This window comes from Rattus norvegicus, chromosome 7, assembly GCF_036323735.1.
Source record: "Rattus norvegicus strain BN/NHsdMcwi chromosome 7, GRCr8, whole genome shotgun sequence".
Taxonomy (NCBI): Eukaryota; Metazoa; Chordata; class Mammalia; order Rodentia; family Muridae; genus Rattus; species Rattus norvegicus.
Window position 1 is genome coordinate 32,457,661 of NC_086025.1, and position 26,738 is coordinate 32,484,398.

The window sequence follows — 26,738 nt, forward strand, 5'->3', positions numbered from 1 at the left end:
CAGCCATTGCATGGAGAGAGAGTCTTTGGAAATGTGTTGTCTCCTTCCAACCCTCCCCTCAGAGCTCTGGGAGACCTTCAAGAAAGGAGACAAAGTGCAAGAGCAGAGATGGAGTGGAGGACACCAGATCAGGCCCTCAACTTAGCAGAGCTCATGAACTCACAGAAAATGAAGCAGCAAACACAAGACCTGCGTGGATCTGCCCAGGTCCTCTGTGCATCTATTACAGCTTTCGGCTTAGCATTTTATGGGACTCCTGTGTGTCATCAAGTGGGTCTCTGATTCTCCTGGTTACTCTTGGGGCTCTTTTCCTTCTGTTGGGTTGCCTTATGTGACGGGTTTGTTTCATCTTATATTTTATTTTGCTGTGTTTGGTTGTTCTCTCTTAGAAGCCTGCTCCCTTTTAACGAGAAAAAGAGTGGATCTGGAGGGAATGGGGATGGGGAGGGCTGAGAGGAGTAGAGGGAGGAGAAACTGTAATCAGGATGCGTGTGTGTGTGTGTGTGTGTGTGTGTGTGTGTGTGTGTGTGTATGCATGTGTGTTGGGATGTACATCTGCCAATAAATACCTGCATGAACTGAATGGTAGGCTCCCCCATTGACATTACTCCTAATTTTAAGGGCAACTGAAAGGCGTAGAAATGAAATAAATAAAGCAAATGAAGTACAATTCGTGTGGCCACTTTCAGAGCATGCTGATAGACAGGCCTCATGTGCTGAAGGAGACTGACATCCTTAGAGATTGTGCAGAGAACGTGGATAAGAGTTCAAGGGGCATTTGAAGGTGAAGACACAGTCACAAGTACTACCCCACTGCTAAAGAGACGTGATATACTCAGTGACAGGAGGCAGGGAGAAAGTGGGGAAAATCCCGCCCATTTCTCCTCAGCCTTCAAAAACAAGACTATTCAAATGAGTTCTGCTAAATGTTAGGTGTTGTTTCTTTGAGACAGCATCTGGATGTGCAGCCCACGATGGCTTTGAACTCGTGTCTCCTGCTTTTGCCTGTTAACCATAGGATGAAGGCAAGTGCCACAACCTCCCCATTTAAAATGTTTGATTGGCAAGAAAGGGGTTGTCATGCGGAGAAACATTTGAGAAACATTGAATAAACACATTGGTCTCCTTTGAAGGACTCTTTGTAGTAGATCCTTCATTCTTTCAAATAATATATTTTTTTTAAATTTTTTTCGGAGCTGGGGACCAAACCCAGGGCCTTGCGCTTGCTAGGCAAGCGCTCTACCACTGAGCTAAATCCCCAACCCCTCAAATAATATATTTGTTTCTGAAACCCCAACAGAGGGGAAAGCCTTTATTACCAATCACCTTATGTAATAATCACTGACATTTTGGGGGATAGAGAGATGGGTCACTCAGTAAAGTGTTACCGATCAAATATATACATGTATGTATTTTGGGGGTTGGTCTGGTGCTACTATGTATTCAAATGCTAAATTCTGTAACTCAAGATCAGGTTGCCCCAAGACTAGCAAATTCCCACATACACCAGCCTTTGTTATATAAACCTTGTTACCCAATTTAAAGTTAATTGGTTAGTAAAAAGCCAGAGACTGTGACTGGGCAGTAGAGAGAGTAAGGCAGACTTGAGGAACAAATGAGGGGAAGGAGGAGAAAGGAGACTGAGAAAGGAGGAGGCTTCAAGGAGTGGAGATGGACCATGAGCATGTGGCCAGGGGAAGTGGACACTGAGGACAGGCTGACGGAACTAAAATAACCCGGGTGAGACTCAAACAGCAAGTAACAAGGGACATGTGGCTGGCATGTAAATTAGACTAGCTCAAAACCTGTCCAACCCAGGCTTACAGCTTGTAAATAAAGTACCGGGATTTTGGGTCTTTTATACAGGCTAGCTAGAATAAATAATCAATTTTACACACACACACACACACACACACACACACACACACACACACACACACACACACACACATATATATATATATATACCCTACCCCCCACAATAACACTTTTTATCAGGAAGCATTTTTGTAGATTCTGTGAAACACATTTGGAAGCCATACTCAGAAAGAGGTTCTGTTTTCAATAGAAAAAGCTTCAGAACTCAATGAAAATCTACATAACATATGCAAAGAGAGGGCTAGGGTTAAACTAAATTTTCATTGAGTCATGATGATTTTCCTATTGAAACAGCACAGACTCGTACACCTGGTGTTTAAAGGAAAAAGTGAGTCTACTGGGGGGCCTTCCACAGGGGGTGAAAGAAGACAGAGTCATACATAGGCTAGCTATCTGGCCATCCCTTAGACCAGTCAAGATAATACCTAAAATGAACAATTCTAATGTATTATCTACTATAAAATGGAGTATGTTAGAAAGAGAAAATGGTGATTAAAAATCACTAAACTCCTACTTCATGGTCATTAAAAATAGTTATGTCCAATTAATCTAGTTGCCTGGGGAGGCAAAGGTCAGAAGGGGGTTTGGGGAACTACAGCATTGACTCATTATGTTTCTCTCATCTGCTTATCTTTAAAACTCCATTACCAGCCAGGAAATAGAAGGCATGATACCCAACTCAACACCTTTAAGTGGTTGGTTCTTAGGACAAAATACACACTCTTACTTACTATTTGCTTACTCTTGCTTACTATTTTGTCTCTGTGAAGGGACACTATGACCAAGGCACCTCTTATAAAAGAAAGCTTGTAATTGGGGCTGGCTCACAGTTTCGGGGGACTTAGTCCTTTATCATGGCAAGAGCCGGGAAGCACATAGGCATGGTGATGGACAAGTGGCTGAGAGCTACATCCAGAGTTAGTGAGATACTGGGCCTGCTGTGAGCTTTTAGAACCTCAAAGCCCAGCCCTGTGATACACCATCTCCACCAAGGCCACACACTCTACTCTTTCTAATCCTTTCAAACAGTTCTATTCCCTAGTAACTAAGTATTCAAGTATAGGAGCCTATGAGGGCCATTCTTATTCAAACCACCACAACTCTTCAATATGGCCTTTAAGGTCTCATGGTATCTGGACCCCTGAACTTTTCCATTCCGCAATTCTTGTCCAATCCACTCCACTTCCTTTGTCCTATATGATAGGCACACATCCCTTTTCTACTTCAAACAAGAATAACCAGAATGACATGTCACCATGGCCTCAATTAAACATTGTCTGGCTCCCCAGAGAAGCTCTGAAAATCTTACCCTCCCTTGTGAATCAGGTTTCTTCCTTCACAACATTTGCAACCTCCTGTTTGTCTTGTCAAGCTTTGTACTGGTTTCCTTTCTCTGAAAACAGAACTTCTCCCAAATTCAAGAGTCACACCTATTCTTTCTGTTCTTCTGTAATGTAAAATGCAGATCTTGATTGGACACAAGAAAGACGATCAGTGATGCTTCCTAAGTGAACCTATGGATAAGAAATTATATTCACCAATGTTGTAAGCGGCGATGAAGGGCGTGTGACGTGTGAGGAATCTGAAGGGAAAGATGACTTCGGCCACGTGAGACAGTTTTAGGATATTGCTTCATGCTTCTGGAGATGTCTCCAAGAAGGTGGAAAGGGGGATAGGGTGGGATGATAATACTACGTGGTCTGATAGTTCACATTATTAACGTGACGGGATCAAGAATTATCTATCCTCTGGGCCTGTCTCTGATGGAGTACTCAGGACCATTCTGTGGGCGGGGATGTGAGACTTCATAAAAAGGAAAGGGAAGCTGGGCACTTGCGTTCATCTCTCTGCTTCCTGACTGTGGATGAAGGGTGAGTGCTGTCTCAAGCTCCCGCTCCCCTGACTCCTTATGGCAGACTGTCTGTCTGAATCTCGAACCGAAGAGAAACCCCTCCTTCCATAGGTTGCTTATTTACTTTTGGTATGTTTTAATAGGAACAAGAAGAGCAATTAATACAAGAGGCAGGAGCACAGCAGGCTGGAAAAGGGTCCCTTGTAATGCAAAGAAGAGGAAGATGGGGGTTGGGGGAGGGGTTGGATCTGAAGGCCTGTAGGGGACCGTAGGGTTGAATCTGTGACCCCCTTCTCAGGATTTTCACCCAAGACTCACCTGAAGACAAGGAATAATTTAAAAATACACACATGAGGAATTACAAAGGATGATATTCTCTGTCTTAGAACACTCTGTCTTGTTTCTTTACATTTCCTGGTGGGGTGTCTGTGGTCTATAAATGTGAATGTATTTGTGGTTAAACACACTTGTAATTAAACCCAAGTAACAGGGGAAATTGGATTTTGAAGAGAACGAATCAAGGGTTTGTTATTCTTCTATTTTGCAACATTAGTTCTCGATGCTAGTGTTAAAGACAAAGACCAATAGCAGCTCAACACTCCTTTTCCAAGTCTTATTATGTTGCTGTCTTTTCAGCTCATACCATGTTTCTTCACTAAACGCTTATTTTTACTTAATTTGCACAATTGAGCTGAAAATCAATGCTTTAACTACACCATGAAAAGACTATTAGCCAATTTATACTTATTCAAGTGTTGAAATTATCATTAAAACCAGTCTCCCTTTCCTCCCTCTTTTCCCCTTATTTCTCTTTTTTTTCCATTTTCTCTCCTTTCCTTCTTTCAGTTCTTCCAGGACTTAGCGTGGACTTGGACAAGCTCTAATAGGTGCACATAATTTAAATGCATAATCCTTCAATTCTGGCACATATGACCGGTCCTGTCCAGATTGAGTTCAGTATGATACAAATGATTCATGATCCCATGTCTGGAAGAAGCAGCCAGCACATTTAAGTAATTGTGTGTGTGTGTGTGTGTATGCACATGCACACATGCATGAATACATGCGTGTGTACATGTGGGCATATGCATGCCACAGCACTCGTGAGTAGAGGTCAGTTCTCACCTTTCATCTTGTTGGGATGGGTCTTTCTTGTTTTTCTCTTGCTCTGTGCTCCAGGCTCCCTGGCCTGAGATGCTGTCAGTCAGTTCTACTGTCTCTGCCTCCTGTTTCACAGTATGAGCTCAGGGGATTACAGATGCAAGTCATTGTATCTGCCCTTTACCCATGATTCTGTTGCAGGTGACTTTCTCACTTCCTGCTTGAGGTTGAATTAAGGTGCGGCAGCATCTATAGAGTTTAAGCTGTTGGTGTTAGGGTTTCGAATCTTGGCCCGTGCCTGGACAGAAAATACTAAGACACCGTGGTTCCACGTGGAGAGGTTTAATGAGAGAAGAGTTGGAGAGGAAAAGCGGCAGGCCATGGGGGTGGAGCTTAAACAGAATACCAACAGTTGGCCTTTTGTGGGAGCAGTCTCAGCAAACTTACCCTGACTTCTCTGCCATACCATCTCTCTATGTGGTTCTTGTTACCTGCTTCTAGCTCCTTCTATCTTCTTTCTGCCTCCTTCCTCATCTCTCTGAGTCTGCTGCATCTATGGCTGCCCAGAAGTCCTGCTTCAGTTCTGGGCAGTCAGCTTTTTATTATACAGAAATCCATATGTCAGTCTGAACCAATCAGCCGTAAGACCACTCCCGATTCATCTCTCTGGATCACCCTTCAGGGCAGCCCCTTCCTTTTTTTCTTTAAATTTTATTTCTCCTGGATATTTTATATATTTGCATTTCAAATGTTATCCCCCTCCCCCAACACCCTCCCCCTCCTCTCCCTCCACAAGGATGCTCCCACCCACTCACTCCCACCTCAGTGAGCATTTCCCCACACAGAAATGAGTCTCCAAAGGGCTAAGCACCTTGCTTTTTAACATGATAATCTCAGAGAATCATCTTTTGGACAGGGGAGAAAGGACAAGGATTTACATATACAAAGCTGGTGATGGCCCATAGAAATGACAATAGAAATGCAAAAATCCTGCCAGTTACGAGCTCTCTGCAGGGCACAGCAACTAACAATAGAAAATACTGGGACACACCTTCATATGATTCGAGGAAAGGATTTCCCCATAAGGACCTCTAGTAATGGGGGACATGAGGCCTGAACAGGCCATCTTCTGTACCCAGGCAAGGCTTCAAGTGAAGGGACTGGGACACCAACCCAGCCACAAAACCTTTGATCTACAGTTTGTCCTGCCTGCAGAGTGTGCTGTGATTGGAGCCTAACAAAAGTGTCATCAAAGAGACAATCGGTGTCCCACAGCCAAACATTAAACAGAGCTTGAAGAGTACTTCAGAGAGGGGGAAGGAAGGATTGGAAGAACCAGAGGGGTCAGGGACACCATGAAGACATGGCCCATAGAATCACCTGACCCAGACTCATGGGAAATTGTAGAGATCTGATCTAGGTCCTCTGCATATAGGTTGAATAGCGTGGTACTCTTGTGGAAATCCTAACAGTGGGAGTGAAGAATTAAAATTTCAAAAAGTTAGGACGTGCCTGAGAGGGTGTTAGAGATAGGACTTGCCAAACCAGCTATCAGCCCCAAGGACATTGACCATCTGTAGCCACCCCCTCCCCTTCCTTCACCCCCCTGAGTGAGATGAGCCACTCTACATGCCTGCCAAGCTGCTAGAGAGCACGTATACCTTGCTGATGTAATTTCGCGCTGAAAGTAACTGTGCACCATTTGAATTGACCAATCATGTGTAACCTCGCGAATGCCCCTATATAAACCCCTCCCCCCCGAGTTTGGAAGCTCGAGGTCAATTCCTCTGTCTCCTGTGTGGGATTCATATCGACCCGGGATCCCGCTAATAGGGATCTCGTTAATAAAAGCTACCTCCTGCTGTTACATCAAGATGGCTACTCGTGATTCCTGGGGGCACCCCATCCCACGATTGGAGTGAGAGACGCGGCTCCCCGTTTAAGCTCTTTCAGGAGTAAGGACTATCTTTGATTCTATTGCCTATTTGTGGGACCTTTTTCCTCATCCTGGGTTGCCTTGTCCAGCTTTGATGTTATGTGCTAGGTCTTATTGTATTTTATTTTGCTGTTTCCTAGGAGGTCTTCTCTGAAAAAAGACAGAGGTGGGGTGAATCTGAGGGAGAAGGGAGTTAAGGGGGAGGGATAAAAGGGAGGAGGGGAAGGAGGGGAAACTGTGGTTGGGATGTAATATATGAGAGAAGAAAGGAAGGAAGAAAGAAAGAAAGAAAGAAAGAAAGAAAGAGAGGAAGGAAGAAAGGAAGAGAGAAAGCAAATAAGCAAGCAAGCAAGCAGGTTGAACAAGCCATGATAAGGAAGTCAGTAAGCAGCACCCCTCTACGGCCTCTGCATCATCTCCTACCTTCAGGTTTGAGTTCCTGTCCTGGACTTCCTTTTGCGGTAAACTATGTTGTAGAAGTGTGAGACAAATAAATGCCCTTCCCCAAAAGAATTAGGCCATGTTTCAAAAGAAGTCTTCTAACACACATCTTGTTATAACACAAAGAGGAGCTCTCAACATATGCCCAGGTCTCAGTGGCTCTCAACCTTCCTAATACTGTGACTCCTTAATACAGTTCATGTTGTGGTGATCCCCAACCATAAAATTATTTTTGTTGATACTTCATAACTGTGATTTTGCTATTATTATGAATCATAATGTAAATATCTGATATTCGGACTGTCTTAGGCCATCTCTGTGAAAAGGTTGCTTGACCTCCAGAGGGGTTGTGACCCACAGGTTGAGAACCACTGTCTTTGTTCAACACAACTTTTCTCACCAGATGTTGGTTAGTTCTATGTCAACCTGACCCAAGCTACAGTCATTAGGGAAGAGGGACTCTCGGTTGAAAAACTGCCTTCTTAAGATTGGCCTGTAGTCTTTTGAGTATTATCTTGATTAGTGATTGATGTGAGAGGGCCCATCCCACTGTGCAACCCTTTAACATCCAAGGGATCCATTTCAGATTCTTTCCCAAACTCCCTTGCCTCCTGCAGTAACCCAAATGCAGCCCAGAAGGTGTCTCACCAGGAGGAAAAAGTCCAATATGCCATTTTAGGCAGTGCAACCACTAAGGTGGTTCTCCTGAGTGTATGAGGAAGCAAACCAAGTGAGCCTGGAGGAGCAAGTCAGCAAGCAGCATTCCTACATTCCTTTGCTTCAGTTCCCACCTCCAAGTTACTGTCCTGACTTCCCTCAATGACGGCGCTTGACCTGAGAGCTCTGAGGTGAAGCAAACCCCTTCTTTCCCAAGTTGCTTTTTGTCGTGGTGTTTTGTCACTGCAGTAGAAACCTAAGACGATAGGTGTGGTGGTTTGTATATGCTTGGCCCATGGGAAGTGGCACTATTAGGAGGTGTGGCCTTGTTGGAGTAGGTGTGGCCTTGTTGGAGTAGGTGTGGCCTTGTTGGAGTAGGTGTGGCCTTGTTGGAGTAGGTGTGGCCTTGTTGGAGTAGGTGTGGCCTTGTTGGAGAAACTGTGTCACTGTGTAGATGGGCTTTGGAGAGCTCCTATGCTCAAACCCACCCAATGCAGAAGAGAGACTGTCCTCCTGGCTGCCTGTAGAAGACAATCTAATCCTGGAAGTTGTAAAACTCTTAGCTCCTTCTCCAGCACCATGTCTGCCTGGATGCTGCCATGCTCCCACCATGATGATGATGGACCTCTGAAGCGGTAAGCCAGCTCCAATTAAATGCTGCCTTTATAAGAGTTGCCTTGGTAGTGTTGTCCTTCACAGCAATGGAACCACTATTCCAAATAGCACACAGCAGGAAAGACTTGAAATTCATTATAACAGATGCATTTTTAAAGCTACTTTGCTAGAAAAGCACACAATAGCATTCCTCCTCTGTCTGGAGAGTGTAGAAGCCAGTCAACGAAGGTAGTAAACGTTCTTTGGAAGCATCTAGGAGACTGTGTAAAATGGAATGTTGGACTTTTCCTCTTGGTGAGATGCCTTCTGGGTTGGCATTTGGGTTATGGCAGGAGACAAGGGACTTTGGGGAAGAAGTGGAAAAGAATCCTCTGGATTTTAAAGGCTCTAGAGAAACTTGAAGAACAAGTTAAACTGATGCAGGGCTAAGACAAAGCCAGGAGGGCTGGTTATGCCACCATAGGGCAGGGCAAACATGATGTGTTCTGTGGGTCAAGAAGATATCGTAGGGACTGCCCAATAACTGGAATAAATGCAAGCAGGTTCCCTTTCCTCCTTATTGAGCCCAGCCTACCAGCTGCAGCAGGGAAACAGGGAGCAGACAACAGACAATCTGAGTTGGATGAGAAATTAAAGTTTAATTAGGACGGAACGGAAATGTTCCACAACTGAAAGTGAGGTTCTTTTCACATTGAGAGTGACACCGCAGCGGAAGGATGGGTCTGAAACACTGTCCAGGAGCTCAAAAAGGGAGCTCTTGTTACTAAGTAGGTGTACAGAAGAAAAGGAGCATGCTGCACACAGGTTCATCATGTTTAGCAAAAACGGTTATAGTTTGCTTTAAAACTAAGCTGTTGTACCAACCCTAGTCTATACTTGCCCTCCCCCACGTTTGTAAAGTTGCAACCTGAATCTAATGAAGCCTCATAAAGCACCCACCCACCGTGTTGTAGGAATATATGCGGGTGGAAGAACTTGTTAAAGACTGATCCAGACTCTGAGACATTCCACAGAGACACAACCCTACTTCGAAAAATGCAAGGTTCATTATGGAGTTGATTCATGATGACACGTTTGGAAACAAGAGGGAGAGAGTAAACAAATGAAAAGTGGTGTCACTTCTCTCATCGCTGTGATGAAGTGTCTGACTAAACCGATTTTTTTGGTTCATTGTTTGAGAAAGGATACGGTTCATCATACTGGGGGAAGTCAGCAAGAGCTGGAGGTAGCTAGTCATGTTGTTGCACATAGACAAGATACAGATATATAAAGAACAGACAGGAAGTAGGGGCGGGGCCAGGCTCTAAACCCTCATGGGTCACCCAACTGTGAATGACTTTCACCAACAAAGCCACAGTCCCTAACTTCCATAATCTTCCATAACAGTGCCAACCTCTGGGAATCAAAGTGTTCAAGTGTATGAACCTATGGGAACTGATAAACTGAGAGACTTACATGAACTCTATTTAGGGACAAGTACACCGTGTGTTTGTTTTTATTTGGAGAACTCTAAAAACCACACATTTGCAATAATCAAGGAAAGTTGAAAGTTAAGGGTGTTCCTGTAATCCCAACATTCAAGGGGCAAGCCTGGGCTACACAGTGAGATCCTGTCTCAAAAAATTAAATAAAATTTATAAATAAGGAAAGAAAAGTTTAACTTGAATGGAATGTGAAGTACAGTGAGGAATGGTTTTGTTTTAAAGGTATGGTGTTATTATTATCTTGTTTTCCTTAAATTCCTATGTATTAGAGAAATATACTGCATTTTTATTTATAAGTAATTAAATATGTTTGGATTTAATTTTTAAAAAAAGCAACAAACAAGTCCAGGACAGAAAAAGTATAAATTTTGGGGATAAATTCATGAAAAGAGAATAGCAAAGTGTAAACAATTACTAAAGCGAGGTTGCAGGAATGTGAGTTTTCATTTTATATTTCTCTATTTTTACATGTAAAAACATCCACAATAAAAGGCTATAGATGTGTGAAAAATTGAATAAGACGTTCAGATACTGTACATCTTTGTTTATTGTTTAAGAAATTCGGGTATGATGTAGCAGGATCATGTCAAACTTACTCAGAATGCTGTCTCCATCATCTGCCATTTATGGAACGCTAGGAAACTCACTAAATTCTGTATCTGCTAATTGAGATAGTACTAAGAATGGCTTCTACTGTTAGAAGGAAGAATTCATGACACTGTAGGTGGAGACTGTTAGTAAGCAATCACTCCTATTGAACTGCTCCCAGGGACCTCTGCCAGGTGTGCTGGGTATAAAAGTGCCTCCAGTCACCCCAGATCTTTCTCTCTGTCCCTCTCTCTATCCTCTCTGACTTCTCCCTCACTCCCTCCCTTTATCTCTCCATTGTGTCCTGACCCGGAGACAGTCTTTCATTCTCCCCTTTGCCAACAAGCCCTCTGACACAAGATCTGTTGCATAGTGCAATTTCTCAGGAATATAGCTTGACACAGGCCTGCCAAAGGTACCCAACCCCTCACTTGCATTTTAGCAAGGAGGGGGGCAGGTCCCAAATAAGTGAGACAGCCTATTTGAATGCAACTTCCTTTTCTGGATGTTTCCTCTTCAAGTCATTAAGTCTGGAGTTAGGCTGTCTTAAGTTAAGTTTGAAATCTATAATTCAGAAGTGAAAATACACTGTATGAAGAATAACTGACAACGGGATCCCTGTTGGAAGAATTAGATAAGGGACTGAAAGAGCTGAAGGGGCTTGTGACCTCATAAAAACAACAATGCCAACCAACCAGAGCTTCCAGGGTCTAAACCACTACCCAAAGACTACATGGACTGATCCTGGGCTCCAAATGCATAGGTAGCAGTGAATAGCCTTGTTGGGGCACCAGTGGAAGGGGAAGTCCTTGGTACTGCCAAGGTTGGACCCCCAGTGTAGGGGATTGTTTGTGGGGGGGCGGTAATGGGGGGTTTATGGGGAGGGGAACACCCATCTAGAAGGGAAAGGGTTAGGGAGCTGATGGACAGGAAACCGGGAAAGAGAACAACATTTGAAATGTAAATGAGAAATACCCAATTTAATAAAAATGGAAGGAAAAAAGAAAGAATATTGCAGTTTTGTCTAGCCCATATTTTAGATCCATTTCTCACATTTGCATGTGTTTATCTTTTATCTTTTCATAGTCCACAAGTTTTCCTTTTCCTGGAAAAGCAAATGCATCGGGTTTTCCTATGAACATGTTTCAATAATATATGATTAAGAAAAAAAATCTCAATTATCTGTATCCCCTCTCTTTGAAAAATAGCTAATAACAATTTAATATGTCATTAAACAAATGTATCAATAGTCAATGTATCTTCTGTTACTCACGTTCTCAGTCTTAACTCTGTTTTAGTTAACTCCTCTATTACTTTTTTTTTTTTTTTGCCTCAGGTCTTGCTGTATAGCCGATTGCATGAGCTATCCAGCCTAGTCTCCAGCATTTGAATCCCTGGTCTCTGGTTGGTGGTGCTGTTTGGGCGGGCTTAGGAGGTGTGGCCTTACTGGAGGAAATACGTCACTGGGAGTAGGCTTTGAGGTCTCAAAAGACTCTGGCCGGGCTGGAGAGATGGCTCAGTGATTAAGAGCACTGACTGCTCTTCCAGAGGTCCTGAGTTCAATTCCCAGCAACCACATGGTGGCTCACAACCATCTGGGATCCAATGTCCTCTTCTAATGTGTCTGATGACAGCTACAGCGTACTCATATAAAAATAAATATTAAAAAAAAAAAAGACTCTGGCGATTCCTAGTTTGCTTTCTTGACATCTTGCTTGTGGTCCAAGATATGAACTCTCAGATTCCTGTTCATGCCATAATAGCTGTCTGCTGCCACCACTCCCCCACGCTCCCCCCCCCCACCGTGCCAAACAATGTCTGCTGCCACGCCCCATTCCCGGTGATGGTGGTAGACTATCCCTACGGAACTGTAAGCGCAAATAATGCCTTCTTTCTGTAAGTTTTCTTGGTCAAAAATAATATATTCAGGTTGGTCTCAAATTCATTCTTTCTCTCTCTCATCATTGAAGCTTAATATATTTATTTTACTTATTTGAGACAGGATTTTTCCACAGCCTCCTGGAAATCACTATGTGGGCCACGCTGGTCTATAACATACGGAGTTCTGCCTGCCTCTGCCTCCTGAGTGCTGGGATTAAAGGCCTGCGTCACCATGCATGACCCCTTTTCTTTTCTTTTCGTTTTGGTTTTGAGTCATGGTCTCATGTAGCCCAGGCTAGCTTAAACTCTTTAGGTAACAGAGAAAGACTGACAAAGACAGGATTGAGCCACCATGCTGGGCTGGTTTCCTGTCTTTTAATTGCAAACTTAAAACACAGACAGCAACCCAAAAGATAATGCTAAGCTTGTGTGGGCACGTAGGAAGGCCCACGTTATAGTGAGTGGATAGGATTTACCGTATTGAGACTGTTTATTTTCCTTACCTTGGGTGCCTCCCTCCAAGAATGGAGTGGGCGTGCAGTAAAAAAAGAACAAAACAACCCTCCCCCCACCACCGGAAAGGAACCCCACCCCACCCCATGGGGGAGCAATTTAAATGGGAAAGTGTAAACTTAAACAGGAAGGTGGAAACAGGATGCCAACTGGTTCAGAGAGACGAGGGTGGGGACTGGGGATTTAGCTCAGTGGTAGAGCGCTTACCTAGGAAGCGCAAGGCCCTGGGTTCGGTCCCCAGCTCCGGAAAAAAAAAAAAAGAACCACAGAGAGACGAGGGTGTTACAGATCTATGGCCTCAGTAAACTTACTGCTGCCTAGCTGAGAGACTGCCAGGACATGTGACAGCTCGATACCGGAAGTGCTCCGCATCAGCCCATTACAGAGCAACTAAAAAGCTCACCAATAAAAGTAGTAAGGGGCCTGGGGGTGGGAGGGTGAGGGTGTGGGAAGGGGCATGGGGGGAGTGAGGAGTCGGGGCAAGGGGAGTATCTCCTGTTCCTGGCAGGTCTCAAAGGCTAAGAAGGCAGGAATGGTGCATATCAAAGCAGGGACGCTCCTCCTTTGAGGTATAGGCAAATTCTCTGCCTGGAAGTAAGAGTAGAGTCTCATGGGGCAGGAGCTGTGGGCTCTTGGCTGAATTCCCCTGTCTGTGACCAATGCCCAGCAGGTCTGTCTGGTGCAACAGTTCTCAACCTGCGGGTTGCAGTCCATCCCCATAGGAGTCACACATCAGATAGCCTACATAATCAGATATTTACACTAGGATTTATAACAGGTACAAAGTGCAGTTATGAAGTGACAACAAAACGATTTTATGGTTGGGGTCACCGCAACGTGAGGAACCGTATTAAAGGGTCGCAGCGGTAGGAAGGTTGAGAAGCAGTGGGGTGGGTCTCAGGAGCAGTCTTCTTTCTCCAAGAATCAAGCTGGCTGGAGCTAGGTGCTGGCTGCAAGCATCACTCCAGCCAAGAGGCTGAGTGAAATCTTCAAGCATCTTCCTACCAAGACAGCAGGAACATCTGGAGGTGGTTCCTATCAGAGAGTTTAGCACCTGTTGTGTTGTCAGTTCCTCTGTGGGTGCAGCACCTGGCTGTCAGCCCCAACCATCCTTGTTGCTACCCGGTGGATTCTGGTGACAGTTTCTCAAATGCAGCCCCCTCTTCATCTCTTGCCCTTCAGGTATGAGCTCTTGATCCCTACACAGTCTAAACCCAGAGTTCCTCCTGTCCCATCACTCCTGCCTCTGAACATGTAACCCTAAAATTCAGAGGAAAGTGTGGAAGACTCCAAACGTCCGAGGCAATCAGGAAAAAGGAGCTTCTGTCTACAGAGTAGACAGATCACGGCACCTGATTTTAAATTATACCACATGGCTGTATTAACAGAACCATTCAGTGCTGGCACAAAAGCAGAAGCAAGGATCAAGGAAGTTAAATAGAGGGCCCAGAAATAAATCCTTAATAGCCGTAGCTACATAATTTTTTTTTTTTTTTACAAAAGCATTAAAGTATTCATTGGAGCAAAGAGAGCTTCTCTGACAAATGGTACAGGCAGAAGTGTATGCAAAAGAATGAAATTAGAGCCCTGTATTTCATCCCATGGAGAAGAAAGTAGACTCCAAATGTATTAAAGATCTTAGTGTAAGACTCAAGTCTCTAAAAATGCTAGAGGAAAAAGTAGGAAAAACTCTTCAAGGTACAGACATATTTTTTTTTCTAAGCAGGAGTTCAGTTATTTCTGAAGTAATGCCAGCAATCGTCAAACAGGACTCATAAAATTAAAAAGCTTCTGCCTGGCTAAAGAAACAGTCAGGGAACGAATGGATATTCTATTAAGTGGGAGAAAAACCTTTATTAGCTTTGCCTCTGACAGAGAATTGATATCTAGAGTATACAAGAACACAAAAACAAAACTGGAATCCATCAGCATACGAATAACCAATAAATACCTGAAAAATGTTCACTCATCAACCACCAGAAAGATGAAAATTAAAGTTCCATTGACAGTCAGAATGTCTATCGTTAAACAATGGATAACATATTTTATCAAGGGATTCTTATACACAGCAAGTAGTAAACTAGGCTAGCTACCCACCATGGAAATCAGTGTGGAGGTTTCTTAAAAAACTTAAAATGAGGTCACTGAGATGGTTCGGTGACTAAAGGTGAACAATATGGCAATCTGCATTTCAAATCAATTAGGCAAGTCGATCACCGTGGGAGTGTGGGGGTGGGGTTCCTGTAGGTGTTGTGGCAGACAGGTAAGTGAACCATGAAGAGGTGAGAATGAAAACTTAGTTCATCGGGCTGGATCAAACTTCTAGAGCCTGACGGCAGGGAGTTAATTGTTATTGTCGGCACATTTGCACAACAGTACAATTTGGGGGCAAGGGTTCCAGCAACAATCATTCCAATTCCAGGTGCACAATAAAATATGTGACAGTGGAGATAGGTTCTACAGCTAAAAGGTGTACAGTCTAGTGTGGTCTCTGGCGGAGATGGCACAGCGATTAGCAGGCGGTGAAGTACACGTGACATCTCCCATACGGATGGGTTCCATTGACTGACAGCTAAAGATAAAGGTCCAGGGAGGGGAGTTTGGGATAAGCCTTCTGGGGGATTTGGGTGAGCTCTGCCTCTACACATAGCCAACTGTCACCTGGTTGTTACCATTATCCTTATCCAGCCTTCTGTGTAGAAAAGGGGTATTTCACCCTTTGAGGAGACACCCTGTGTGATTAACATTCCTGGTTCTCCTACTGATCTTTGGGTGCCAAGGACCACTGTGCCCCTAGCAAGTCATTTTTTGGGAGCCCACACCATACTTTATAACCTGTGAAAAAGTCTCGAAGGAAGAAGGGAGGAGGCAGGTTGCGTATTCCGAAAGTTGTTCTTTAGTTGCCTCTCCAAATTAATGTGTTTTTATTTTATGTCAACAAAAGTGCATCATATGTGTTGGCATTCCTTCTATGCTTTGCCCAACAGTTACCTAGCAACAGCCAGGTAGGCCTGGCTTGCTATAAAGGGGGCTGTTTGGCCCCTCCTCAGTCTCTCTGCCTCTAATCTCTCTCTGACCCTGTTGATCCCCTTCACTCTCCCTAACCCCTTTCTCCTTCTCTCCCCTTCCTCCCCCACCTCCATGTTTCTGGCCAGCCTCTTCTCTCCCCCCCGCCCCGCCCTTTCTTTCCCCTTCCCATACCCCCAAATAAACTCTATTCTCTATTATATCCATTGTATGGCTGGTACCTCAGGGGAAAGGGATACCTTAGCATGGGCTCACCAAGGCATCCCAACCACCTTACCATACCATAGTCTACAAAGCAAATTCTTGGCTTTTTGATAAAACATAACAGTACACATTAATCTCAAATCTGTCAATAAACTGCTCTTTGGACCTTATTTTTTATCCAACGAGTCTTTAATGGGCTTTATCCTAAAGATTTTAAAAAGGTATGTAGAGTTATTTTTCTCATCTTCCAAACGATATTAATTTTTCTTCTTTCATCTTTGTATGTAGTACTAGAGATTAAACCCAGGGCCCAACACAGGCGTTGTATTACTTGAACTACATCCCTAGATCTTTAAAGACCTTTCTTGTCCTTTTGTGGCAGGGTCTTGCTAAGTTTCTTATGCTAGCTTTGACTTTGTTCTAAAATCTCATCAGCCTGAAACTTGCAGTTCTCTTGCCTGAAATTCCTGAGAAAGTTAAATTTATATTAAAGTCACTTATAACCGATACTGTAAGGATGACTGCCCTGAGTTATCAAGTAGGGCTTTCTCCCTTAAAAAAATGATTTCTAGGTCAAATGAAAATAGATGGGAAAGGGGAATACAATTTCTATAATATTTTTCTCATAAAATAATAACTCCCCTGCTAATGACAATGTTAGCCAAAGGGCTTTAACATCTCAACCATCTTCATGCTCTGTGGTGGTAACACACCTCCAGCTTTAGTATTTACAAAGGACTGTTCGTTTGGGTAATAACTTAAATGGAAAATTTCAGAATACTCTATGCAACTGTGGGATATAACCATGTAACATGTGAATTAGATAGGACGATGGTTAATCTCCACTAAAACATGATTGGCTTAAGAACAAACATGGAAACACACTCCGTGGTGCACCTGTAATGAGGTTTCTAAAAAGGTTTAATTGCTGAAGGACGACCCGTCCTGAATGTGAGGAGCACCATCCCATGAGCTGGGGTTCTGGGGTGAATAAACATGAGAAAGAGAACTGAGTACCAACGTCATCTGTGTCTTCCCTGACTGAGGGTGCATAGGACCAGCTGCCTCATCCTCCTGTTAGCATGCCTGATGGACTGAAGCCTTAAACAATGAACCAAAATAGACTGTGCCTTAACTTTCTGTCAGGTAATTTGTCATAGCAAGAAGAAAAGTAATTAATACAGATAGGCTTTTCTCTACGATAATAGTCTTGATCACAAAATGCATGTCCTCGTAGGTCATGCAGTTTATTTTGGTATATAAGACAGGGGTAAGTTATAATTAGACAGTAAAGGGAGGGAACAGGGTAGGGAACACTCCAGACATGTGAGAATAGGAATTGGATACTTTGATTTCATTTCCTATTTGTACCACCCTTATGTCCTTTTTCTATCTTACTGCTGTAGCTAATCTTTTGAGTACGGAACAGTAGAGGAGAGAGTGGACATCCTTTTCTTGTTCTGGTTTTAGTGATTTTCCACCAGGGTAGCAGTAACCATTGTAGTTCTTACTTTATTATGCCTCTGGAAACATTGGTGCTGGGTTTATGCCAGCCAGCTTTTTGTTATAGGAACTTGGAAATTATGGATAGAAACTGTTGCTATATATTTGATCCTGAGGACTTTGTCCATATACCATGTAACATGATGGAGTTAAGAAGTAGGGCTAGCCCTGTAAATTTCCTACATAGCAGAATTAAGGCGATAGTCAACATGTTACTATGTTGATAGGATTAAAAAGAAATGTGCCTAGAGTAATAATCTTTATCTCAGTAATGTGTGAAAGTAGGAAATAGACATAGTAGTTTCTATTTCTTTTTTAGAGAAGGTCTGACAAAGTGGTTTGGTTTGGCTTCAAATTTATAATATTTCTGCCTCAGCCTCTTGAGTGCTGGGATTATAGGCTTGAAACACTCGATTTACTTTGAACTGGGTTTTGATGGAACTAAACAGGTCAAGGCAGTGACTGTAGTAAGAAAGTAAGAGAGGTCAATGGATGGGAGATCTCAATGGGTGTCAAAGAAGTGGTTTGGAGAATGTTAATATGAGAAAGATGAATGGGTAGGAGTTAGTGGTCACGTAGGATAAACAAACGTGTTATGTGTAGGTCTAGCAAAGGGAATTCTTATGTGATTATGTCTCAACCACTGCCTGATGTCATCTGGAACAACTGATTTTTGAACTATATCATTTCAGTGTTGGAATACAAACCACATAAGAATACAAAGATTTTTTTTCAACAACCTTTCTAGCTAAACAGCAGTCTCAAGCCTGTTAATTAAAGACTCTACCTAAGCATTCCGTTCTGGAATAGGACATGACATACATACTAAACGGAAATTTAAATTAATGTTTGAAAACACAAAGTTACTTTAACACCCTGTTGTTGAGAGTGTTTCTTGTACTTTCTGAAATACAACATGGATAAGAGATGAAAGTGTGGGGTCCTTCCCATTTCTGTCTGTGCCGGGAGCTGAACCCGTGACACAGCTCTCTGTACCCAGAACCCACCCGGAGAGAGCTGGTCTCCCAGGAGTGCTGACACACAGGCTCACAGGAGGGTCAAGCCGCTGTCAGAGACAGCAAGACCAGTTAACACCAGAGATAACCAGATGGCGAGAGGCAAGTGCAAGAACCTAAGCAACAGAAACCAAGGCCACTTGGCATCATCAGAACCCAGTTCTCCCACCACAGCAAGTTCTGGATACTTCCCCAACACACTGGAAAAGCGAGATTCTGATTTAAAAATCACATCTCATGATGATGTTAGAGGACTTTAAGAGGGATACAAATAATTCCCTTAAAGAAAGACAGGACAACACAGGTAAACAAGTAGAAGCCCTTAAAGAGAAAACACAAAAGTCCCTTAATTAATATAGATGGAGAAACCCAGATATTTCTTGACAAAACCAAATTTATACAATATATTTCTACATATCCAGCCCTACAGAGGATAATAGATGGAAAACTCCTATAGAATGATGTCATTATGCAGCAAGGCAGGTCCAGGATAAGTTGAAGCCTATCATTGGATTAGAAGGAAGGGTAGGTGGGAAAAAGTCTAGGAAGGAGAGAGGAGGAGCTGAAGCAAGGGTATTATGATGGAGACGATGGAGCAGGATGATCCAGATACAGGTGGACTAGGTCAATTTTATCTTGTCTAGGAGGGTGGTTTATATCTTTATTAATTGGCAGTGATTTATTGTGTGATGTATTGTAGATTGAGAATTTAACATATAGCTCTGATTGATAAATTACAAGTTTCTAGAACTTTGATTTTACCAGGCTACAGAAGATGTGAACAAAGTTCCTGGTGGACAGTCTAGGGAGGGCTGCTATAGAATGCCTGGGGCTAGCATGGTGTTGTGGTGCCATGCTAGAATAGCCTGCTGAATGAATGTGTGTGTCAGGTGTGGTAACAACCTGCCAAGGGGACACTGTGAGAAAGCAGCTGGCCGACAGGCAGCAGGAGCATGCAGCTCCAGCGGAACTTTGCAGAGTGGGAATTGGTGGGTACTGGTTCTGCTGTTTTCTTAATTTTTATCGCAACAAACTCCAACACAAGGAGGGAAACTACACTCTAGAAAAAGCAAGAAAGTAATCTACTTTCAACAAATCCAAAATAAGATAGCCACATGCACATAATTCCACCTATAACAACAAAAATAACAGGAAACAACAATCATTGGTCCCTAATAGCTCTCAGCATCAATTTCCCAATAAGGAGACATAGACTAACAGACTGAATATGTAAACAGGACCCAGCATTTTGCTGCATACAGGAAATACACCTCAGTGACAAAGATAGACACTTCCTCAGAGTAAAAGGCTGGAAAAAATTTCCAAGCAAATGGTCCCAAGCAACAAGCTGGAGTAACTATCTCCATCAAAATTCCAAATCAATTCTTCACAGAGTTAGAAAGAGCAATTTGCAAATTCATTTTGAATAACAAAAACCCAGGATAGCGAAAACTATTCTCAACAGTAAAAGAACTTCTGGGGGAATCATCATCTTTAATCTCCAGCTGTATTACCGAGCAATAGTGATAAAAATTGTGTGGTATTGGGGCAGAGACAGGCAGGTAGATCAGTGGAATAGAATAGAATTGAACCCAGAAATGAACCCACACAACTATGGTCACTTGATCTTTGACAAAGGAGCTTAAACCATCCAATGGAAAAAAAAGACAGAATTTTCAACAAATGGTGCTGGTTCAACTGGAGGTCAGCATGTAGAAGAATGCAAATTGATCCGTTTTATCTCCTTGTACAAAGTTCAAGTCCAAGTGGATCAAGGACCTCCACATAAAACCAGATACACTGAAAATAATAGAAAAGAAAGTAGGTTAAGAGCCTTGAACACCTGAGCACAGGGGAAAATTTCCTGAATGGAACACCAGTGGCTCAGGCTCTAAGATCAAGAATTGATAAATGGGACCTCATAAAATCACGAAGCTTCTGTAAGGTGAAGGACACTGTCATTAGGACAAAATGGCAACCAATAGAGTGGGAAAGTATGTACCAATCCTACATCCAATAGAGAGCTAATGTCTAATATATACAAAGAACTCAAGAAGTTAGACTTCAGAGAATCAAATATCCCTATTAAAAATGGGATACAGAGCTAAACAAAGAATTCTCCACTGAGGAATATTGAATGGCCGAGAAGTACCTAAAGAAATGTTCAACATCCTTAGTCATCAGAAAAATGCAAATCGAAACAACCCTAAGATCCAGCTCACACCAGTCAGAATGGCTAAGATCAAAAATTCAGGTGACAACAGATGCTGGCAAGGATGTGGAGAAAGAGGAACACTCCTCCATTGTTATATCCATTGGATATATTGTTAATATCCACTTATCACTGATAATTGGATATTAGCCCAAAATCTCGGAATACCCAAGATAAAATTCACATACCACATGAAGCTCAAGAAGAAGGAAGACCAAAGTATGGATGCTTCTGACCTTCTTGGAAGGGGGAATAAAAATACTCACAGGAGGAAACATGGAGACAAAGTATGGACAGAGACTTAAGGAAAGGCCGTCCAGAGACTGCTCTACCCAGGGGATCCATCCCATTTACAGACATTAATCCCAGACAATATTGCAAATGCCAAGATGTGCATGCTGACAGGATCCTTATATAGCTGTCTCCTAAGAGGCTCTGCCAGAGTCTGACAAATACAGAAGCAGATGCTTGCAGCCAGTCATTTGACTGAGAATGGAGTCCCCAATGGAGGAGTTAGAGAAAGGACTGAAGGAGCTCAAGGAGTTTGCAACCCCAAAAGAAGAACAACAATATCAACCAACCAGATTCCCCCAGAGCTCCCAGGGACTGAACCACCATCCCAAGACTACACAGAGATGGATTTATGACTCTAGCTGCATATGTAGCAGAGGATGGCCTTGTTGGGCATCACTGGGAGGAGAGGCCCTTGGTCCTGTTAAGGCTAGATGCCCCAGTGTAGGGGAATGTTAGGGCAAGGAGTTGGGAGGGAGCACCCTCATAGATGCAGGGGGAGAGGGAATAGGATAGCAGGTTCCTGAAGGGAAACCAGGAAAGGGGATAACATTTAAAATATAAATAAAAATATCCAATGAAAGAAAAAAAGAGATTAATGTGTGCTTAGCACATGTAGTATCAATAATGATTAATAATGTATTAGTTATAAGTTTAACTGTTCGGCTGTACTATAAAAACCAATACATGTTTTTAAAAAAAGAGGACGGATCTTGTTACATCTTACTAAATAGATCGTCATTAATATGTGAAAACAACTTCCTATAGTTTTATAATTTCTACATTTAATTTCCAATAACCTCTCTAGGTATTACTTGGCAGAAGTCAAGTTTTGTGTGTCCCTTGAATCTCCAAGGACAAGATTAATTTTGTGGTTTCCTAATCCTTCTCTACTTAAGCAATATTAAATAGTCCTACCCACCTAGAATGAAAGCTGAGCCTCTTGGCTAGTGAAAATGAGCAGAATGGTAGGATTTAGGAATGTTGACTTTCAAATTTAAATAATGATATTATGCCTGGAGGCCAGTTACAAGTTGACAACCTGTGTAGAAACACCAGCATTAATGATGAGTTACTAACTTTATTTATGTATTAGTTAGAATCATACTTAACATTTCTTAGCACAAGGTAAGGCTTTACAAAATGTAACATGTTAATGAAATCAACCCATAAAATACGGTTAAGGCCCTGCCTTAGTTAAGGTTTTATTGCTATGATCAGGTACCATGACCAATGCAAGTTTTATTAAAGGACAACATTTAATTGGGTCTGGTTTACAGGTTCAAAGGTTCATTCCATTATCATCAAGGCGGGAGCATGACAGCATCCAGGCAGGCATGGTGCAGGAGGAGCTGAGAGTTCTATTTTCATCTGAAGACTGATAGCAGATACTGACTTCCAGGCAAGTAGGATGAGGGTCTCCAAGCCCACCCCCATAGAGACAATCTTCCTCCAACATGGCCACACCTTCTAATAGTGCCACGCCCTGGGCCAAACATATTCAAACCAACACAGGCACCAAAGTGTTGAGGGTAGAGACCCAAGTGCCACTCAGCATGACCAAAACCCAATATGAGAGTCTGAATTAAGCCAGCCTGTGACTGCCTGAGGGGAAACATTTCTCATCAAACAGCCTTGAATGTATATTACAGGAAGTTTTAAGAGGAAAAGAACACAAAAAACTATATATTGGTTGGCAGTTGCAGGGGGAAGCAAGCAAGCAGTGAAACAGAATCCAAGAACATTTAGTTAGCTGGGACATTTTGACCCCAAGTTTCTATAGCAGGTTTTTCATTTGTTTGTTTGTTTTTTTTTCCTCATGGGAGGACATAGGAAAGGAGGGGAGGGGACCAGTTTCAGTTTAAACAAAAAATGGCTCCAGATGAAAAAAGATGGAGAAACCTTTGCACTGTCACATTCCCTACTGGAATAAGTGAATGAGTCAAATCATGAACTCATTCTACTCTAAAGAAGTGTAGTTGGTCCTAAGGATCAGTAATTTGACTGAATTAATTTTTTGTTTGCCAAAATGGGCCATGAAATTTAAAATGAGTCGAAATGAGAATTAAAGGCTTCCACAGTGCTAATAACAGAGTAGTTAACAAGGGGGACCACGAGAGTCCAGATTGGTACCAAAGATTCATATTGTTGTCTCTCTTTTTTTAAGTTTTCTTCAACCACTGCAAGATTTTCTCTAATTACTCCTAATTTGTTGCAGCAAGTTTAGCTAAACTGCTTTGTGTGGCTGATGGGTCACATACATGCACCTGCCCAAAAGCTATCTGGATTCATAAATGAAACACACACACACACACACACACACACACACACACACACACACACACACACACACACTAGTTAATTTTAAATATGCCTTGACTAGCTCAAAGGCTGGGCAGTTCTAATCCTCTCTGCGGCTAGCATACTTTTCCTCCCGTACTTCTGGCTTATCACCCTCTAATTCTGTATTTGTTGCCCTGGCTCCCTCTGTGCAACTTCCTAGTCTTTGTTGCCCAAGATGTTTCTGGGCAGCCCTTCTGGGGGTCATTCTTCCTTCTCACCTACATTTCAGATGATTTTCCTTCTGTAGCTCTAAATCTTACTCATCTCCAAATCATGGTGATTCTATGCCTCCTCTCCCCCAGTTCCTAAAGGTTCCACCTGAGTCTACCTGCCCTGCCATTGGCTATTGGCTCTTTATTTATTGGATCCTAAAACACTTGGGAACAAGGACCTTCAGCATTTGGACATGCAGACTCCTGATTTTAGGGGCCAGATTAATTCAAAGCATTAGAAACAATCCCCAACACTGATTGATTAACATAGAAACAACAGGTTTTCCCCAAAGCCAGAACATAGTCCCCCTTTTCTCATGAAAAGTCTAAGCCTCTCAGACTTTGTAGGACCATGTCTGCAAAAGAATCTGCTGTTCTAATTCAGTGATACAAATGTTTAATACCTCTAGGTCCTGATCAGCCTTTCTGTTTAGTTCCTTAAAATTTTAATTTCCCATGATAAAGCCTGATGTGTCTATGGTTTTTGAACCAGCTTTGTTTGCTTAGACTAAGAATGGGATAAGGATTGGTGAAGTTCTTTATTTTTCTTTGTAGTCCACAGACCATATTAAAATATATTCTCCCTCCTTCCACATTATTAGGTATACCTGGGACAGAATTTGTGTACAGGCATATAAAAGGGGTTTCTTAGTTTGGAAAGCATCAGATGAGACACATTTTGTCAAACTATTAGTACATGACCACCAAGTCGTCTCACAAACTTGATAATACTTCTGTTGTTCAGGTGTATTAACCTGAAAGACAGAATAGCAGGCATCAGAACAAGGAAAAGTGTCTAGGCTAAAGGCTTTGGATATTAGCTAAGTTTCATTTCCTTGTAAGTCCTCTAATGTTAGTCTGGGCTGTCCCCAACACAACAAATTTTATAAGTCAATGAACTGACAGTATGATTAGTTCCTATCCTTATGAGTTATGGGGGCCAGGGCTCTAAATATAATCAGTAATCCTGGCCAGTTTCTGGCTAGGAATAATTAGGTGGTGAACTCTGTCAAAAGTTGAAAATAGAAATGGGGATCCCCCAGCTTCTGGGACAGCAGGATGTAGAACTCTGACCCTGGGTTTGAGCTGTTTATTCCTTTTGTGTCTTCTTTTTCCTCTTTGTTGTCTTAGGCAGCACCAGGTTGGGGTGTATCCCTAGAATATTAGTACATGTATCCCTAGAATGTACATTAGTACATTATATTTAGGAACATTTGTAGGGGAGCCAAGTCAGTGGCTCAATTGTCTCTTGCCTAGGGGAGTCATCATTTCAATGTCCTCAGTAGTGAAGAATAGTAACTTGTAGGAGAAGCCAAGTATTATCTAGGAAGGCCAAGATTTCCTCCTCTAGCAGTGAAGAGCCTTCTTTCTCTGTAGATCATAGAATAGATACTCGTAGTAGCAAAAGCACTGTGACTGTGTACATAATGAAGGACTTTCCTTTTCCCCATTGAGAACTTTGATTAGAATGATCAATTCTGCTTTCTGGGCTGGGTGAGGTACCTGTTTCTAAGGCTTGGGTCCAAATCACTTCAGTTGAAGTAACTACTGTAGCCTCTGAGTACCTGGTTCCATTTTTAATAAAACTGCTTCTTCCATCTGTGCAAGGTACTACATTGGGATCTTTCAGGAGGGTGTCCATTACACCTGAGTGGATCCCTTAGAACACCGTGGTTACCTGAAGATGGTCATGTACAAGCAGGTGCAGGTTGTCATTAGGTTAAGAGGGCAGCAGGATTAGTAGTGATGGGCTTCTCAAACTAGACTTGAAGGTGGTCCTGGAATAGGGCCTGTTATGGGTCACAAGCGCAATAGACAGCCAGCAGTTTGGTCTTCCTTGGAGGTGGGCCTCAACTGCGTGAGGTGCTGTGAGTATAAGATTCTGACCCAGAGTTAACGTGTTTGCTTCTTTCACTAGAATATCTGTAGTTTCCACAGTTCTGAGACAAGAAGGCCATCCTGAGGCCACAGCGTTCAATCATTTGAATAGGTATGTCACAGGGTATTTCCAATGGCCTCAAATTTTGGGTTAAAATGATTTTTTAATCCATTTTGTTTGCAGTGCATTTTATTTTGTAAACAGATAAAAAAGGTTCTGAGATATCAGAAGTACTGGAGCTGGAGGTGAAGTCGGGGCTGTTTTTAAAGCATTAAATGCTTTTTGTTCAGTTTCAGTCTAGGTTAGCAGCTGAGTGTCTACACTGTGGGCTGGTGTACAGAGGCTTTGCTATTTCTGTACACTCTGGTTTCAGAGGCAGCAATGCTCAACCATGGCTAAGAGCTCTCAAACCTGTTTCTTAGATTTTTGGGGTTGAGATCTGAAGGAAAGCAGCAATCTTACTCTGAGACAAGCTGCTTTTCCCTCATTTACTTAGTAGCCAAGGTAAGTAGCCCCTGAACTACAAAGTTGGGTTTCCTTAACCTACATACTGTAGCCTAAGGTCTCTAGCTTTTGCAGCAGTCCCTCCATGACCCCTTTATAAGGTATTTTGGTTTCAGAAGCTAAGAGGAGATCATCTACATACTATAAGAGTATGGTCCTGGGAAACTTCTGATGGAAGGTAAAAAGCTCAGCACTTAGTACCCCATCAAACAGGGTTGGGGTTTTTAAATCCATGGGGCAACTTGGTCCAAGAAAGTTGCCCACTATAACCTCTCAGTGGAGCTATCCTTTTAAAAGCAAGGTTGGGTTGACTAGTATCTCATTTCCCAGGTCCAAGGCAGTACACATTTGTTTCTTTGGAGGGATCAGGTTTGAGAATGTATAGATTTGGGACTATAGAGTAGATGCTCTTGACCCTCTCACTCATTTCTCTCAGATATTGGACTGCTATATAATGAGAGGTCACAGGTTAAATCACAGACAGGAAAGATATATTACAGGGTGACAATTCTCAGGTTAAATCACAGGATGTCTGTCTCTACGAGTTGGGCAACACAGACTGTAATTCTCCCTTTTGTTTCTAGAATCACTGGGTATGATT

At 42.6% G+C, this 26,738-nt stretch overlaps 1 protein-coding gene across 2 annotated transcripts in view; it reads left to right on the forward strand.

Annotated features, from left to right (window-relative positions):
• Window positions 1-26,738, forward strand: part of Eea1 (early endosome antigen 1) — a 167,528-nt gene that overhangs the window by 16,380 nt on the left and 124,410 nt on the right. The window lies entirely within an intron of this gene.